Here is a 17,866-nt window from a genome sequence, read left to right on the forward strand (position 1 = left end):
CCTGCACAGTGCCCTTGTCCAGCACGGTGCCCTTGTCCAGCACAGTGTCCTTGTCCTGCAGTGACTCTGAGCTCCTGCTCGGGTGCCCCAAATTTGCCAGCGAGTCCTATGGGCAGAGCTGCAACTCCCCAGCCCCAGGCTGGTGGTGAGAGGCTCCAGGGAGGCGACAGCTGTCCCAGGGGGAACAACCTGAGGGGACCAAAATGAGGGCAATTTTGATATTTTGATACAGAAGTTTTTGCACAGATCAGCAGTTCACCCTGGAGGAGAGAGRGGAGGAACTGCATGAAGACGGGTTGGGGAAGGGAGGGTTTCCTCTGTGCTTGCCCCTATGCCTCTGAAATAACGACCCTCCCAGAACTCTATTAATTCATTACCAGTGTGATTCAAAAAAAAAGGTTGTGCTTCCACTTTAATTAGATTTCTTTTGTGTGTTATTGATGCTCTCATAATAAAGGTTATGTCTGAACAGAATTTATACACTTACATGACATTTAAAACTGCAAAGAAACATTGTGCGAAGCCGTTGCACGCAAAAGTGCCATTAACTGCCTGTCAGCATCCAATAAACGCTCTGCTCTTTTTAATCCTTTTTTTAAGATCTTCGAGCTTGTCTGACTGACGTTGTGACATTTTATGGCATTTAAGTGCCTCGGCAGTGGGACTCTGTTGTTCTCTTCGTGCACACAGCTCTTTGGAGACTGACAGAGCTCTAACGTTGCAGGAGCAGCAGAGAGGACGAAGTGGGCTGAGATGCCCAACCATTTCTCACCTCGGTCTCGGTATCCACCTCACCTGTCAGCAGGAGCCCAAGGCTCAGGTTTCTCCAAGAGCTTCTCCTCATCTGCTGCTGGAAGGGCTCGTGGGTGGCAAGCAAGGGGAAACTCAAACTCAGCTGGAGGGTCTGAAGAGAAGAAATATACAGCACTACCCTGGCATTTTGGAAGGGATGTTACCACACAGGGGGTGATTCAAGTAAGATCAACCTTGGCTCAAGTGGGAGTAGTTTAAGCAGCCAAGAACCGGAGCGTGTTTCTTTCCCCACCTGTTTGAGGCCCCTGCAGTGCCTCAAATCCCAACACGATGGCAGGGCACGGGCCAGCCAGCCCGTCGGACAGCAYGAGGACCAGTGGGCGCTTTCCTTCCTGCTCAGCTGGGGTTTCTCCCATGCAGGGAGATGCTGAAGCAGAGCACTGAGGACGGGGACAGTCAGTGTTGCTCCAGAGACTCTTAGGTAGTACTAGAGTATTAGGTAGAGAAATTCCCCTCAGCAAAAGGAGCACCTACTAAATGAACCCGTGTATGGGCATAACAGGTACAGACAGAGCCAGTGCCTTATCTTGCTCGTATCAGGGCGCATTGGAGAGATTTTGAGGTGAAATCCGTCATGAGCTTTTCCTAGCCTCAGTGAGGAGAGTCCTGTCATGTGGAGAAGTGAGCGTGAAGCCAGTAACCCATCCAAGAATCCATCGCTTCCTACAGTTTCAGAGGCTGTTCTTTTCACTTATTAGAGAAAGGAAATTCTTGTACAGGTGATCTCTGCTGTCCTGCTAGCTGGGAGATGTGCAGGCCCGGGGCGAAGGAAGATCAGCTCCTCTGAATCATTCCCTCGAGGCAGTAAATTGCAGGTAGATGGGAGAAATCTTCTCCCATCTGCCCATGGGACAGAAGGGTGCCCCRTGCTTGCAGCACAGCCGTGGTGCTTAACCTGCACCACAGGCTATTTCGGGCCAGGCTGCGGCCACTGGCATCCTGAGCAAAGGCTGTTCCCTCTGCACATACTCGGGCAGGGCTAAAATATTGGTATTAATGTAACCYGCTAATCTCACACACTGATTAAAAGGGATTCAACCCATGTGAGCAAAAGCTACTCCAGTATCACCACTGTTATTAGGAAAGGCTACGGGTAGACCAACATTTTCGGAGCACCTGATACAAACGAGACATATAAACATGAAATGTTTTCCCTGGGTGCTTTGGTACTTCCCTCATACAAAACATTCTGGCTTTAGTAACTGACAACTTTTTTTATGCTCTAGTTTTTCTCCACAGTTTGTATAAATATCAGTCTGTGGTCCAGGCTGAGGTTGTTTCTAATTCTGTCTCGGCTGCTTTTCCTGCCCCTATTTATAACTCTCACCGCCTTTCCTGAAAGTCCCTCAGTGGATGATCTCAACATTTATGGTTTATCCTGTGCCGCCGCTAGAAACCAAAGGAAATATCAGCCAGACACATCTTGGCATAAAAGATGCCACTGTGCAGGCAAAAGTGGCCTTCAGTTGCACTTCACAGAAAAATTGTGGCAAATACCCTCTCAAAAAACGACAAAAAGAAGCACTCAGAAATTTAGATGGAAAAACTTCTCCTAAACCAATCTGTCTAACACCACTTACAAATTTTCGCCAGTGCCCCCTGCCTAAACATTGTAGATCTACAGAGGATTTTTACATCACATCCTTCCTAGGAGCCACTACATTATGAGAATCAAGCCATTTTCACAAGCTACATTTTTAAGGCTAATTTTTCTCATGGTAAAACTAGCTCGAATTCGTCTAGCCTGGGCCAGACTCACTGACCAGATTACATTTTCCACACCAGTTGGAAATCTTCCTTGTGCTCTAATCATGCTGAACCCGACATTACGTTAGGGAACAAACTGAAGTATCTCCCTGATATCCTTGGAGTATCTCCCCTATAAGAAAGACCTTATGACATCTTCTAACTTTCCTGCTGGTTTCTCAGCAGAGGTTCTGCTGTTCACACCACGAAAACAAGGGCAATACTCCAGGAAGGACATAGATGGGTACGGTTCTCCTCGGTGTTACATCCTGCACTCTCACTACATCCTACACTCTCATTGCCAATCACACCTTGCAACAAGAATTTCTTCCTAAACGTTGTCTCACGCTGCTGACCGATGCAAGTCCATYGCCGTGAGCAGCTTCACCTTGCTCTGAGCTACACTCCAGTGACGTGTGGCCTCTGCACCTCTTATCCTCAGGGATTCTGTGCTTTCTTTCAGATCCCTATAAACAAATTGAAAGCAACCAACTGAAATTGCAAGCAAGAAAGAAGGCCTGCATAGCTTTTGCTAGAAGCTTTTCTTCAGAGTGATGAAAAGCTAATGAGATATTAGTATTATTACCCTGACTTCAGGTGATGTTAATTATTTTAAATTTAGGATATTGTGCATGACATAGAATATCAGCACAATAGCATTATCTAGCCAATTATAATCCCATCAAGTAAGAAGTTAAACTTATTTGACCTACAGATGAGTAAAATCGTTTTAATTGAAAATTTTCAAGTCATCGCCTTTTCATTTCTTTCCCCTCTCCCCTGCCAAATTTTGCCCAGTGTAAATAGCTTATTACGATCTGCTTTCCAGGGCTGCAGAGATTTTGCAGTCACTGGCTTTACCCTGTTAGAGAACTGCTGCTTTTCCACCTTTTGGGGCCCAGCAACCATCTCAGTAGATCACACTCCATGAGAAGTTAAAGATTTGGATGATTTCTGGCAAACTTAGACATTTTTCTGTGAAACAAGAGGTCCAAATCTCTTTAGGGCCCCATCTACCCTACCAGTAGGTGCTTGGTAGAGGTGGCTCTGCGCAGCAGCAGCTCTACAGCGGCGACGAATCGCCCGACGGGCGGTGGGAGCAGGTGCCCTTTTCTGCGGGTTTTTGGCCAAAACCCTTTTCTGCGGGTTTTTGGCCAAAAAGCGGCGCGAGCCCCAGCGCAGGGTTTGCTGCGTGTGCCTGGGTGTCACGTGGCTGCTGCGGCCCGGCAGGAAACGTGAAGTGCAGCTGTGACTCACGGTGATATCTGCTGCAAACCCGCAGAACGGCATCCTTGCAGGCTCGTGAGTCGGCCTGGCCTAAGATCATCCGCTTATTTTTAAATATATTTAYATATKTACATTTTTAATTATGTTTTGTACTGAAAATATACTGAAAATTGGGATGCCTCAGCTTGCACAGTACTAGGAAGCTGGGAAAGCCCCCTCAGGGCCTCGGCCACCTGCATTACCTGCATTTGCAGTTTCTCCTTAGCTAAGCAGACCCATAGCAGTGACACATTTGCCCTTGGAAGGAGAGCAACAAGCAACACCAGAGTGGTGCTGCTTGCTACATCCTTCTAAAACACAAGTTTGTGCAGCTTTTGGGCCAGACACGAAAAACAGCTCTTCAGCACTCACAGCACAGCACTTGCTACTACCAGTTTAGCAAGTGGCAACTCTCACTCAGCTTCACTTGCCTCTTCTTCTTTGTACCTTCCTTTCTGGCACTGGAATACAGAGCCAGACTCCTTACGATAATACAATTTTGCTAATTAATCTAATTAAGTGCTGCACGTAATTTTGCAGAGTAGCACAACCTTTGCACACGATTGTCATCATTAGGATAAGAAGCTGACAACTGATGGGGATAATTCTTTCCTCAACAGGCTGTAACCTTTCCTGAGCAAACCCTTCCTCCCCAGGGGCGTTCTTCAATTAACTCCACAGTGCTGCTAGCAAGGAAGAACTTCGCTTGGGCAAAGCTGTCCCTAAGCAGATCTGCAGCAGCTTCCCATTGCTTCGCTGGGGAAGCCAACAGGACCCCGCGGCTGGTTATTGATGCCCGCTGTGCTTTGCTTTGACGAGCTGGCACCTGAGGCCGGCGCCATGCGCGGCAGGTTGAGAGGYGGCGGCTTCGAAGGGCTGACGTGGGCTCTGGAGAAACACTGCCTGCAAGGTCTCCTTGTTCATGGGACACGTAGCTGCTTTCTGCCCCTCTTTTATTATCAGCGATCGGTGGGTGCCAGCGCTGAGGCTCGAGGCTCTGGCCAGGCTTGAGGGGCACGTGGAAGCAACACTTGCACCAGGTCCCCATTGCAACAAGGACCAAGCGAGGGCAAGGAGCCGGCCCCAAAACTCTCAGGACCTTTCAGTTTTGGTTCATCTTTAAGCTTTCCCATGACACTAAAGCTCTTTCACAGCCTGTGTGAGCTCCTAGCCCAACTGCAGTGGCTGGTTGTGGATGGAGACCAAAACGCTGAGTGGATCCACTCGAGTCCTCCTTGGTAAAGATGCTGTTGATAAAGTCTGTTCTTGATAGTTGTGCTAAAAGGATCATCTCCTCTGCGTTGTAAAACTGCAGCCCATTTTATTGCTCCGGATTGCTTTCCTTGCCTCTTAGAGTTAGAAAGTTACTTTGTACAATGCAGGAGGAGAAGGAGAGCTTTCCTTAAAATGGACAACAAGCAGTACAGGGAGTCAGGTGCTTTCATCGAGTCTCTAGTTCCACCATCTTCGCAGTATTCCAGGTTTTCACAGACGCAGGCAGCAGGCTGTTCATAGGGAAAGGGCCTCTGCAAGCCCAGCTCTGCCATCGCCAGAGGCAGCTGCATCACACCAGGGCCACAACGGAGAGGCTTTTGCTGGCATGAAAAGCAAAATCTGCTCAGACAAAATTAAGGGAAAAAAAAATATTTTTCTATTGCTGCTGTGTGTGTGTTGTGTGTGGTTTCAGTGGAACGAGGACTGTTGACCAGATGCAGAAGTGATGTCGCAAGAGGCTCTGTGTGCAGCAAGCTTAATGCCGTGAGTCAAAAGCACCAGCCTAAAGACTCCAGTGTTTGGGACTGGAAACAGGGACCCCAAGTTTTGCACTGGACATGGATTCTCCTATGGGACATTTATGTTAACTGTAACTTTACCTGGCAGTACTTTCTTCTGAGGAGTTGACTGATGTGCTGCTGCGAGCCTAGGAACAAAGGTATTTGTTGAGCTACTTGTCTGAATTGGAGGCCCCAAGGGAAAGGAGCTGCAGGTCGAACTATGTGTGGCAAATCAGCATCTTGTCTTTGGAATTTCATTAGTTCAGTTTTTGAGGGAAGACCTGGTTTTATATTTAACTTTTAAGATTTTATTCTGCTATGTGTAYAGGCCTGTGGGTGATTTTGCCTTGAAGAGAAAGCAGCATGGAGAGGGCAGCACATACGGGGCTATTCTGCTGTTATATTGGTGTTATAGAAGTAAAAAACACAGGCCTTAGCTATGATTTTGGGGGAACTAGATGTACAATAATTTAGAAACCCGAGTTCTATGCAATATATCCCTTTTTTTTTTGTAAGAAAACAACATTTGGTACACAGTCAGCAACCAATTTAAGTCAAAACTGAACTAGAGACCATAGATCAGTGTGACACTGTGAACTGCAAGTGGCCAACGGAGCGTGGTCAGTTTAGACATTCATATATCTTTCTTAACACTGTTTGCTTCCTCTAACGACTTGTGTCCAGGCAGTCAATTTGTCCCAAGCGCAGCTTACGGACGGARGCTCTTTGAGGCCTATTCAGGCATCTTGGAGCACTTTACAAATAAAATGGAGACAGTTGGCTGTATAGCATATGGTATCACAAATGATGTTGTTAATGTTTTCTAACTAGGAGCAACAGAGGAGACAAAATTCCACTCGTTCTTGGGAGGAGGGGAACCGCGGCACTGAGGAACATGATAAAAAAGGAGTTTGGAAATGATAACGCTGGCCCCTCCAGGCATCGACCCTGTTTCAGGGAGCAGCTCGAGGTGCCGGGAAAGGCACCGCGAGCGCAGCGCAGCCCTCGCCAGGCTCCCGGGATATCTCACAGGGATGCGCGGGGTGTCTGGGGGTGCCGTGCGGAGGGGATGGTGCTCAGGGCAGCGCAGAGGCTGCCTGCAAAATGCACGACTTCTACGGGGGACTACGGCCGGGGATGTCTGTATTCGGAGCYGAGCTGGCAATGCAAAGTGAAAAGTGGCCAGCTTGGACCCAGAGGAGGGAATTTACTCAATGCCAGAGCTAAGTGCCTGYGAGAATGTTGTCTGTTTTTAAAAATAAAATCTTAGTCAGAGTCAGGGAAAAGAGTATATTTAGAGACRGCAAAACAACCTGGCTTTCCTGGCTCTATATATACACTATTTTGCCAGGCTCCAAGTAAAACCACCCAGCTCTTCCCCTCAGAAACAAACAACAATCCTGTTTGCTTCCAAAACTCAAAAAAAAAGCTTAATTTGCTTTAAACTGCTAAAATAAATCCCTTCCTGTGTTTCAAYTTGGCATCGTGTGCCCGGCTGCAGCGTGCTGAGCAAGGAGGCCGCACAGAAGCCCCTTCCCTCCTCGCTCCGTGGTGCCACAGCAATAAGAAGGAAAGTTGCAGCCCTTCCTGCCTTAAAGAGGGGCAATCCTCGGGGGGAGTCGAGGATTGATGTGGGGAGCCGGGCTCCCCGCCGCTCCCGGGCCAGAGATGCGGCGGGCGGCAGCGAGCGGCTCACTGCTGGAGACCCACGGCTCGTGAAGTTCATTTAACAGCCCAGCGGCGCGGAGCGGCCCTCGATGGCTTGCACGGCTCCCAGGCGGCTCCAGCAAAGCCTCTGCTTATCCACGGATGGCTCTGTGGACAAATCCCTATATCGTCYCCACTAGCTCTTCCAGTATCCAGCACCGTGACTTGTGCTGTTGACTACCCCACACAGATGCACCTGCAACCCTCCCTCARTATGCTGGGGGACCAACAGCAGGTTCACAGAGGCATCTCCTACCTGCTCCTYATGCCTATGACTGGCATACGAGGTACAGCACCACTACCTTTAACCAACATGCTGCTGCTCCCGGTTGAAACACAGCATTTTAGTCAACACACTGTGTTTCACTCGTGTCTGATGTTTACACCAGCCAGGGATTCAATGTCAGACAAACTCTGCACAATCTCTTTGGCAAAGTGGAGTTAAAATAGCAGCCCACAGCACTTCTCCTTCGCCTTCTTGCTCCAGGCAATGGCTGGTTTTACGGGCAATAAACATCCAATGGCAGTTTCAGCCTAATCGGTTCATTCACCCTTTTCAGAAGAAATGCCTAGAAACCAGCCACAATTTTATGTATCGCCAGACCTGGATGAGTCAATAGAGTCATGTCTTCAAGGTGGCTGTCTAACGAGCTCTCTTTTATATGTATTAAGAATGATAGCCTATGGCATCTATGAAGGAGGATATTTAAAGCTGTGAAAGTTGACTTTAATCTTGCAGAAGGGTATAAAAGGATCCTTCAGCAAAGCTCTTTGGAGGTTGCTCAGGACTTCTACCAATGTTGCTTAAATAAGAGTTAACTCAGCTATTCATTTGCTTTTTGGTCTCTGTTTCCTTCAAGCTCCCTGCCTAAAATACCTTGATCTTTCCTGTCTTTTCTCTGTGCCTCGTAGCAGACCAAAATTAGCAGTTTTGCATTTTAGTGGGGAGTAGGAGGGAGCATGTTATGAAAACAGCTTCAGATTGTGCATTTCTACGCATCTTAACCTTCCTTTCCTCTTCAGAATAAAAGTCTCATTTATGTAGAGACAGCAAAGTTTTCTATTTGTGACCCCACATTTTAAAATAAAAATGTGAATATCAGCACAAAAGTGAGAAACAAAGAGTGAAATTAAATTACCTTGCACTCATTAACTAACCTTCCAGGAAGCAAGGTCAGGCCAGAAGATATGAGTAGAACTGTTCTATCTTCRTTTAAGCGTTTTTGCCTGTTTTGTTTAAGTGTGATTAAGCATCCGTTGTTGATACAGTTGGAGCTTGCTCAAGTCTTGCTCAGCTGCTGCTTTGTAGTAAAGGAATATGTGCTGACATGGACAAGATTGGTGAATCGCGGTAATCCAACCAGCCACGTAGCATGAAGATTTAAATGAAGCCATTTTACATATCTAAAGATAATTCATGTCTAGAATACAATTGCCTTTTTCAGTGCTTTAATGGAGGCAATATATTACGCACGTATAGCAGGCCATCCTAACCAGCRAGGGAAGCATTTGTCACGTGTTGCAAATCAGCTTTCCTGGGTTGCAGGCGCACTTGCTCAATAAACAGTAACTTGCTGTTTAACTGAGGACATTTTGAACAATGGAAAGAAAAAGGAATCCATAGAAACCTGAAAACAACCCCGGCTGCAGCAAAGCCATGGTCTGCACTGACACCAGCCCTTTGCCAGGGCGCGGGGGATGTCGTGGGCAGGGAGGGAAGGGAAAGGTCTCCTGGCTGTTGGATGGGGGGTACCAGCATGTGGGAGGGCTCCTGCCTCCATCCTGGCTGTGCCTCTGGAAAGCGGCTGCCTTGCTCGGCATCTCCGGCATCTCGGCATGGACCTGCTGGAAAGCACCTCCACGGAGAGGGACCTGGGAGTCCTGGTTGACACTAAGTTAACCATGAGTGAGCAGTGTGCCCTCGTGGCCAAGAAGGCCAATGGCATCCTGGCCTGCATCAGGAGGAGYGTTGCCAGCAGGTCAAGGGAGGTGATTCTGCCCCTCTACTCAGCTCTGGTGAGGCCGCACCTGGAGTACTGTGTTCAGTTCTGGGCACCCCAGTATAGGAGGGACGTGGAGCTTCTCGAGAGGGTCCAGAGAAGGGCAACCAGGATGATTAAGGGAATGGAACATCTCTCGTATGAAGAGAGGCTGAGYGAGCTGGGCCTGTTTTCTCTGGAGAAGAGACGGCTCAGAGGGGATATGATTAATATGTATAAGTTCAGGAAGGGAGAATGCAGGGAGGAAGGGGACAGGCTGTTCTCACTGGTGGCCAGCGATAGGACGAGGGGTAATGGCCACAAACGGAAGCGTAAGAAGTTCCGTCTCCAGGTGAGGAGCAACTTCTTTACTGTTAGGGTAACAGAGCAGTGGAACAGGCTGCCCAGGGAGGTTGTGGAGTCTCCTACTCTGGAGGTCTTCAAAACCCGCCTGGATGCCACCCTGTGCCACATGCTGTAGGTGTGCCTGCTTGAGCAGGAAGGTTGGATTAGATGATCTGTAGAGGTCCCTTCCAACCTTAAATATTCTGAAATATTCTGAAATATTCTGAAATCTCCTCACCTCACGCATGAGAAATGCGCAGGGAAGTTTCTGRGCGGTTAGAAACCTCATGAAGTTCAACAAGGGCAAGTGCAGGACCCTGCACTTGGGGAGGAATAACCCCGGACACCAGTACAGATTAGAGATTGACCTGCTGGAGAGCAGCCCCGTAAAGAGGGACCTCGGCGTCATGGTGGATGACAAGATGACCATGAGACAGCAGKGTGCCCTGGTGGCCAAGAAGGCCAACAGGATCCTGCTGTGCATTAAGAAGAGCGTCTCCAGCAGGTCGAGGGAGGTGTTYGTCCCCCTATACACGGCCCAGGTGAGGCCACATCTGGAGACTGTGTCCAGTTCTGGGCTTCCCAGTGCAAGAGGGATGTGGAGCTGCTGGAGAGAGTCCAGCGCAGGGATACCAGGATGATCAGGGGCCTGGAACATCTGCCCTATGAGCCAAGGCTGCGAGAGCTGGGCCTGTTCAGCCTGGAGAAGAGGAGGCTGAGGGGGGACCTGATCAGCGTGTATAAATACCTCAAGGGAGGCAGTGAGGAGGAGGGGGGCGGCCTCTTTTCAGTGGTGGACAGTGATAGGACTAGAGGAAATGGCCACAAGCTTAGGCACCAAAAGTTCCACAGGAACTTAAGGAAACACTTCCTGACAGTGAGGGCGACAGAGAGCTGGAACAGGCTGATTAGAGGTTGTGGAGTCTCCTTCTTTGGAGATCTTTAAAACCGGCTTGGATGCYGCCCTGTGCCACATGCTCTAGGTGACCCTGCGTGTAGCGGGGTTGGACTAGATGACCTCTGAGGTCCCTTCCAACCTCAAGCATTCTGTGATTCTCAGTGGCCCTGGCCGGCGCGCGGCCCATGTGTCAGCTGCAGCCCAGCAAGGCCGCAAGTCACCGTCCCGCCTGATGCCAGGGCGCGGCGGCCGAGCGAGAGGAAAAGGGGCTATTTTTAGTTGAAAGTCAGAGCAAAGATACTGAATATAACCGTGTAAAAGACAGGGTGGTTCTGAGCACAGTGGGAAGTGTGAGATGCGGCTGCGCTGCTGCTGAACTCTGCTCTCCACGCCAGTCTTTCCCCCTCCCTTGATAACTCTCACTAGCTTTGAGTCCTCATTGAAGATCAGGCTCAAGCAACCCCAGGCGCAGAGCTCAGCCCACCCGCAATCTGCCTTTCCCAGCTCCGCTCTTTTAGGCTCYAGCCTCTTCTGCACTGGAGGCCATAGCTACCAGGTCCGTCCTTGATGGCTGGTCCCTGCTGCCTCTCCAGGGCCACCAGATGCAGGGATGACCCCGGTGAGCCCTGGCTTCAGCAGCTGCCTCCTGCTCTTTGCAAGAAATAGAGCCGTACTGATGCCAGCTGCCTTGGCCTTGGCTGTTTATAGCTTTTTTTGGCTGTTTATAGTTTTTTTTCCACTGGAATAAGGCTATAGACATCAAGCCAGAAGTAGCTGTCGGGTAAGAGAATTAAGCCCATGACTGCCTATGAGGCTAGACAGCGTTATCCAAGGGAAATATTACACGGTGAACAAAAAGTCATAGGATGACTTTGATTAATTTAGTTCTTCTCAAGAAAAAGACTGTTTCAACATGCCTTAAGGCCCACAAGAATGACAGTTTGACRGTCAAACTTAATCCTGAACTCATCCATTTCAAGTGTTCAGAGCCAAATCTAGGTTAAACACACAATGAAGGCACCAGAGAGAGCTGGTGTGGGGCTGACAACCCTCCATGGGTCTGCACCAGCCGCAGCGCTCCGGCCAGTCTGGCTGCCACATCAGCAGCTCATCGGCAAGATCCTGCTGGACCTTCTGCTCCTGAAAAGCCTGTGAGTTTCAGCACTGAGGGCATGAGGTGACACATGGGCCACACAGTGATATGTCAGAGACCTGACGTGCCYGCAGTGTGCTCCTCACCCTGACTAAGACCCAGACAAAGTGACTGAAAGACTCAGCTATCATCAAGATACCAGCCAGTGACCTCGTTGGTAGCTAGAGGTCAAATCACATCCAGAGGCTCTGGATTGCTCCTCTGCAAAATTCAATGCAGGGGAGGTTCAGAAAAATGAACAAAAAAAATCAGTCTCTTAAGCTTAGACTCTTCCTAGTGAGTTGGCTGTCCCCTCCCTGCAAATCACTGTTTTTCTCTTCACAGGCAAGTTTCCTGTGGCAGAAAACATGAGTAATTTCTGCTAAGCAAAYGGTGCATTCTGGAGCATAGCAACTGCAATGAGCCCCTGGATTGCAATTTGTTGCCTTGCTAATTGCAGGAAGGGAATGAAGGCTATATGGGTAAACAGGGAGCAACTGGGGGAAGCGGGTCCTCCAAGCCCACATGTCCTCTAGCTCAGAGGCATCGAGCTCAGTGCAGAGATGAGGCACTTTGATAATGTTAATGGAACAAAACTGTTCCTGCCTTTGCACACCATCTTTTAAAATCATCTCTACATCTCAGCGTGATGCAGCGACAAAAGGAGCCTACAAAGTCTTGGCCAGAATCTTCCCAGGTCCAATTCCCCCGTCGCTGTGTGTTCCCAGGGCGGAATGCACGATGCTTGAAAGTGTCCGTGTTCAGGGCTTTCTGCAAAAGTTGCTCCCTCATATTACAAGCAATCACTTATCTGCAGTCATGTGCTGCTGAGTAACCGGAGACCAATCTGCCAACCAYTTCCAAAAAGGACAGTCTGCCCAAAGACGTTCTTCTTTTCCCATGAGAAAGTGCTAAGTGAACATATTCCCCTGCACAGAACAACAACAAAAAAACCTTGAGCAGATAACCTGGCTGTCTTCCTGCTGCTCGCTCTTCCACATTTTCTCTGGTGATCTGAATGACCTCGAATCAAACCTAATTCATGATGCGCCCAGTTTTACTACCTTAGCAATGTCTGGCTTTGGCAGTACAACTGTTGGCAGTCCCTGAACAGATCTGCAGTGACTCTGTGCAAGTCTTGCTCTGCTCTTTGCAAGTTTTGCTCTTTTGTTCTTTGTAACACCTGATATTTGAAATAAAAGCAATTAAAACAAAACCAACCAAATAAAAAAGCTTTGAAAAACACAATTAGAGTTCCACCATGAAAACAAAACTACTATGATTCCTGCAGGAAACCGTGTTCCCTTGTGTTAATGCTTTGCAAAGGGATGGGACAATGTGCCTCAAGCAGCCTGTCAATTCTCCAGGCTTCTTCATTTGGGAAAAAAGCTCTAGGAACAACCAACTCCCCCGGAGCCCCTCGGAGGGCTATGCGAGGACCTTAGATGCTGGAGGAACAGCCTCTTCATGATGTTGCAGTGAGCTGTGGCCCTGCAAAAGGCTCAAGGTGGCAGGAAATTTACCCGTGCTATCTATCTTTTACCGCTGCTAAAACACCCAATCATCTCTTCCTGTCTATCTACTAAATGACCTAAAAATAGTAGTGCAGTAGTGAGTCCAGTGCAGCAATGTGAGGMTTTTATTGATAGCTCCTCTCCCTTGACTATCCATCCCCATAACGGCCCTGATTTGCAGTAAGTTTCCAGGGCTCCAGCTTGCGTAAGAGGTTGGAGAGTAGAGTCAATCTATCTATCTGCTCCACAGCCGGCTCCAGCCACTGCTGTTATCCCATTTTCCCCAGGACTTCCAAAGTGGAAGCAAAATGCTCCCCGTTTGGAGCTGTTAGGGCGCCTGCTGTGAAGAAGCAGTGATGTCAGCCCCGAATAATTAAGTTATAATATAATAACTGCGAGTTTGTGCTCCATTAAGTGAGCTCCTGCTGACTGATTAATGAGCAAACAAAACCTCACAGTCTATTAATATTATTACTCTTAGATTAAATGTAAGAAAGAAAACTCAAGTGTTTAGCAGTAACTGCTTTGGAGTCATTTTCTGAAAACACAGAYCAAGATAGAAACACAAACTATGCTGCTGCTGCATTTTGACGTTATTATTTTTTATTATTATTATTTTATTATTTTCTTTTCAGAAGCATCTGCTCACCAAAACCCAGGTGAATTGTGGCCACAATGTGGGACCATATAGGTCACATCTGTCCCAAGCAGCCAGGACCTGAAGTCATGTATAGCTCTTAAATCATAATCAAGGCTTTAGAAATAAAGCCGGCACAGACCAGAGATTAATTCGAGGTTTAGGCTCCCCATGGATGGCAACATTCGCAGCACAGCCAAGCGAGTGACAACCTTCCTGCTTGCACCATTATCCCTGGCGCGAGACTTCCTTCTATTATTCTCCCCAGATGGGATAAAAAAAAATAAAAAACCAACAATCAATCAAACAAACAAACAAAAAACTCACGATGTGAAATTCACAGCTCCGCACCCTCATTTGGATCTTCTGCCAAAATATTTATATGCTCTTGGAAGCTTTATAATGAAAAGGAGTAAGTGCTATTTGTGTTTTCACTGGTTCTATTTGAGAATCCTGGTCAACTTAAATTATTCAACACACAGAATTTAGTAACAGACTATAAACATGTAGTTTTGCTGGAGAAACCTTTCCTAAAGAAACAAACATTGTTCCAAAGTACTGTATAGGTGGACAAATCCCGTTTTGTGATTCAGTACTCTATTAGGAAACTTTCTATATAAATAACCCAAATTACCTACTACTCAACCAAGCAGTAACCTGCAGCAGGGGTGCACCCATGTTTACTCCAAGCAGCGTGCTGCACATTTCCAGAAACATGGAGATCCTGAACAAGGTGACATCTCCCCAGCTCCTGAAGGACACGCTTATTAGGGCACCACATTCACAGCATGTGGGTTTTTCTCCACCTTGATCTATTTTATTCACAGTACTATCTAGACACCATGAAACTGGGCATGCAATAAGAAACACAACAATAACAGCAGCAGCAACAAAAGTAACTGGGGACAATCTGAGCAACGCTGAGAAGATCCTTCTCTACCACTAAGGTCTCTCCTGGTCCACCCAAGAGATGTGAAAATTAGAGACAACCAGATAGTTTCTGTACCCCATGATACCTCTTCCCTCAAGAAGACAGATGAGATGAAGACAGGGAAGCCCATTAGGGATGTTGCTACTAGAGGTGCTCACATATGAAGAAATGGGCAGCAGTGTAAAACACTGTGACCACTGTAAGCGACTGGGCTGACACTGCCAGGAATGTGGCTGTGGGCTCTTTAGTGCATCCTGAAAAACTTTCTGTGTCAACCTCACATGGAGGGAGTTGCTTTTTAAAAGTAGTTAATAGCCTCAGGAATAGGCCTCTCTATAATTACGATGCCTGTAAAAAACCATGATGTTAGCGTCTTGTACAAAGCCAGATAAACACTGTAGGCTGGTTAGCTGCTCTTTTAGTTAGTACTTTCTTATTACATACAAAGGGAACAAGTCAAATATTAGCAKCTGCCAAAATGTTTCAGACCAGTTGGGAATAGGTTGGTTTTTGATCTCAGACAGGTCATCCTTGTCTGAACAYCCTTCCGTGCTGCATAACTGCTTGCTTGTGCTCTTCAAAGATACCAGGCCCTCTGTTAATGTTAGACCTGGCCAACTGAAGGCAGATTATATAGACATCCCATAYGTTAGAGATCATAGGCATTCTTTTTTCAGATTTTCTAAAAAGAGAAATTTCTGCATTCAAAGACCCAAGCATACCATATTTGTCCTATTCTCGCTTTAAACTGCCTCAAGGGCTCCCCAGAACAGACTGCAAATAAACTGGTGTCAATGGGCTCAGTAGCCCATGTTTTCTACCCACCCACAGTTTGCAAGTCTTTTTAAAAGATTTTTGTTTTCAGAGAACTTCCTGTCCTGCAAAGTAAATGAACTACTGAACTCAAAGTCTAGTACTTTCCTGTAAAAATAATATTCACCTCAAATGAACAAACCACACATACACACAAGACAACTACTTCCTTTCTGCAGAATAGGCAGAATTGCAAAGATCTGGGGCAGTGCTTCATTGAGGCTTTTTCACTGACTCTAAGGGAAACTGCTCTAAATTCATTCATTCCCTCACACTGCAGAGAGATTGCACTGCATCGTCACATAACAGAGACTGATGTATCCAACACACGTTTCTCTCTGTACTGGATTATTCCTTATTTAAGGCATAAAGCTAGTCCAGCATTTACTCTTCAAAACCASAGAGCTAACCAGGAGCATGAATTGCTCTTCCAGTCATTGGCAAAGAGCAGGCACTGTCTATATTTTCAGCATTATCACATGTAGGAAGCAGTAATTCAGAAGAAGCTATGCAGCTATCAGTCGATATTTCCATGCCCAGAGAGTTACTGCAGTCACAAAACAATTTGTCAGAGCAGAAACATCATTCGGATGTAGGAAACATAGGCTCATCCAATTACTTTTGTTGCGTGTACTTATTTGAAACGGACTGTTCAATAAGGACAATCAAGGCAGGGAGTATCAGGTATGCTCTCCGCAGCTTAACATTGCCTTTTTTTTTCAGAGTTGATATGAGAGTCAAATAAGTACATGACAGTAAGTGTGTATTTGCAGTACCTTTAAACCAACCTCCGCAGTAAGCCCATTTTCTTTATTTCTAAGCTTTAACTCTGCAGAAATGCCCCAGTCAATAAACCTACTCTAGCTATCGGTGTATCTGAAGCGTAACAAGGTCTCCCCATTACCTTAGATGAGAATTTTCATGCATGTGTTATGCAGTGAAAGGTCAGAGGTATAATTATACTTCCTACTACAGGTTGGGATATGATGAGGTTGGGATATGATGTACAGAACAGCAAAGACAAGGTTTTCAAGGTTGCCAGTAACATATTTAGAAGCAGTGTATCACCTGTTTAGCCCAAACRTACACCCCGGTGATATTTTAGCGCATAACCCCTTTAGATGCCAACTAATGGGATTAACAAAAGATTTGAAAGGCAAGACTTTCARCTCACTGATAGGTTGTCACTTTACTTTCTCCCATAGTGGAGCTGGAGCGTTTCATGCCCTCTACCGCACTTGGGTACCTGGGCCTCCCATCCAGACTGGGATGGGAGTCTGGCATAGTCCCTATTTCCATGATCTTTATAGGGACTCCAGCAAAGATGGCAGCAYTGGACTTCTTCAGGAACCTCAGCTTCCTAGTCACAGTTCATCTAAGGAAGCCAAACAGAAGCCTCTGAAGCAGGGCAGGAAAGGCCACATTTCTCCTGGTGCGTAGGAGATCTCCTGGTAGATACTGGGTTATTGGATGGTCTCTGTCTGTCCAACCAGATGCCCTTGCCAGCTTGTGCTTCTTGTGCTTCCTGGACTGAGCGCCACACGTGGGACCAGTGCAGGCGATCCTGAAGTAACAGTGGTTTCTTGTGCTCATCTCCCTTTCTAAGCAGCCCATGGATCTGGACATGGAAAAAGGAGGATTTGAACTACTCTTAAATGGAGTGTGCTATGAAGCTGCTATTCACTAAATACCACTTTATTAAACTCCAGTGTAACTGAAAAAAATTGTTACTGGTGTGTATTTACATTTAGTCTGAGCTGTTTGCAAATCTGTTTTGAAGTAACTGGACTCAACAGGCTCTACGTAAGTTTCGTGCTCTTGTCTGTTACCCTGGCGTGGATTTCAGCATCTCCTTTTCCCTTCCAGACTTTTCTGTGAATGAGCTTGCCCAGTTAAGAAGGGAGGTCGCACAGTCACAAGCCAMCGCTTAAGAATTTATTCTTAATAAAAATAAGTACTTTTACAAAACAGAAAACAATTTGAGTTACTAACCCCTCCTAATATTCTCCTCACRATCAATATTGCACCAGCAGCGTCAAAGAAATCTCTCAGCTGCTTTGATAAAGCAATGGGAATGTCCAGCTGTCCGTGTCACAGCCTGCGGCAGGGTTGGCCGTGATGACCCACGGCCTGTGATACTACCGAGGTCTGGGGAGGGTCCTGCTTCAGCCCCGTGATGAACCTGTGCCCGGCAAGCCTGGTGTGTGCTGAGCAGCACAGAAAATAGAAATTAGAGATTTGCCCCTTACATAGGCATCCTCAGCAAGTTTTGGATGAAACTAATCCATTAGTCTGTCCTATAGCCAGTCC

This window comes from Nothoprocta perdicaria, unplaced genomic scaffold (assembly GCF_003342845.1).
Source record: "Nothoprocta perdicaria isolate Ctin4 unplaced genomic scaffold, notPer1 scaffold_70, whole genome shotgun sequence".
NCBI lineage: Eukaryota > Metazoa > Chordata > Aves > Tinamiformes > Tinamidae > Nothoprocta > Nothoprocta perdicaria.